Consider the following 2,132-nt stretch of genomic DNA (forward strand, 5'->3'; position numbering starts at 1 on the left):
GGAAATTTAGGATTTATAAGAGTTTTACACAATTATACGGTAATATACAATTACATGTCTAAAACATTAAGTTCAATTAGCACGGACCAGGATAATACGTAAAAAAATCTAACTATAAAAATTCACATTCAAAATCTGTACTTGGATATAAAATAAAATTAGAGAAAGTTTGGCCAGTCGTTTTATTAAAATTTGGTTAGTATTTAACTAGTAAAAGAAAAATAAGTAATTTTACACTATTAAATAAAATTTAACACTATTAAAAATATTAATAATAATTAATTGATGACTACAAATCATAAAATTTACTGATCCTAACATTCATCATAAAATAATACGGTTAATAATTCCGTCAACAAAGAAATTTCATCAAATATTATTTTGACTTGAATTTTAAGTAACAAATAAATGTTGCCCTGCTTGGAATTATATAAATTACAGTAGTAATTGGAAATAATGATCGTAGACGGTTGACTGCCTTAATTGTTCATAAAGCTTACATTTATGCTATAATATGATAAAAAGCATAAAATACATTCAAGTTTAGTATCTGCATCGTGATGAAACTTTTATTGATATTGACTACTCTACAGTGAACATATAATGTTTAATTACTCTTCCTTATAGTTTTTTTTTTTTAATTTAATTCCTATTAACGTTAAACGTAAAAAAAATGTTAGTAAATTCTTAAATTATCTGTATACCCTTAGAGATCTAATTAAAAAGTAAAAAAAATATAAAAATTTAATTGAAAATTTGATAAAACTATAAATATTCAATGAAAGATATTTCTATAATTCTATTCAATGATTCTACGACATAAAAGATATTCCTATAATCCCTTTTATTTTGTCACTATTATTTAATATTTGCTTATTTATATACAAATTTTACCAAAAATATCTTATCTTAAGAACATACAAAAAAAAAAAAAAATGGATAAAATAAAACAAAAATAGTAGTAATAAATATATATAAAATTCAATTTCCATCATTCAAGTATTCATTATAATTAGCCAATGAGTAATAGCTCAAATGGCATAGTCTCTCCATATTCAATTAAGAGGAGTCTCATATCTTTGGTAAAAAAAAATATTCATTATGATTATATAACATTTTACATTTGTGTGGATTCATAGAATATATGTGTCTTTATCATATATTTCATATTATGGTACACCATAAAAAATTACAAGACTATGTAATTTGTGTTATTAAAATTTGAATCTAAAAACGAAAACTATAGAAAACGTAGTTTTAATGTAATATAGATAATTTAGAAATCAGTTCTTATGTTGCAACTTTTTATTCTCTGAACCAGCATAGAGATTAACAATAACATTGATAAGTGCCAAGATGGCTGAGATTTCATGATACATGTGTTTAGAATCTTATACAATGGTAGCCATATTTACCTGAAATAGTTGAAAAGGACACTCTAGTAATTGAAATAGTAGACAGAGGGTAATGTTATGCAAACAGCATTGAAAACGTTTCTATCAACTTCTCTTTGTTGTGAGCTTTTTTCTCTGCACCCAACTTGATTCATCTTAAAATCATAGATTACAAAAAGTTGGAAGCATTGCCAAGTGACATGAATACTCCTCTCCAATTTACAGTCTCCCCAAAGGTGGCTTCGCTGCCTCGGCTAGACGGCTACCCTCCCTTACCACTTTGTGTCTGTATTTCTTTGACTATCTGGAGACTTTGGATTGCAATAAACTTCTCTGCCTCACCTCCCTTCAACAATTACACATTTCTTTAATTCATGCATAAACATCCTTTTCCTTAAAATAAAAAAGTTCTCTTCATTGTCCCAAATCTTTATTTTAAGCTTAACCAAATTCACTGGACATAACAAATCAAATAGGACTATTAAACTGGTTTCCAAGATTGAAGAATGCACTTGTTTTTAACAAGCAGCATTGCCGCAAATGAATGCCTGGTAGCTTTTTCAGTCAGCTATGTAATAGGATCAAGTTTTTAGGATTTTTGCCTTAAATTGCTTGCTGGATTTTTAATCTAGGCATACCATGAATTTAGCCTATAGCCAATTCAACTAGGTATCCTTTTAAAGTTGTATAATATTCAGCCTTTTATTACAATAATTAAAAAAAAAAAGTAAAAAAACA

This window comes from Arachis ipaensis, chromosome B04 (genome assembly GCF_000816755.2).
Source record: "Arachis ipaensis cultivar K30076 chromosome B04, Araip1.1, whole genome shotgun sequence".
Lineage (NCBI taxonomy): Eukaryota > Viridiplantae > Streptophyta > Magnoliopsida > Fabales > Fabaceae > Arachis > Arachis ipaensis.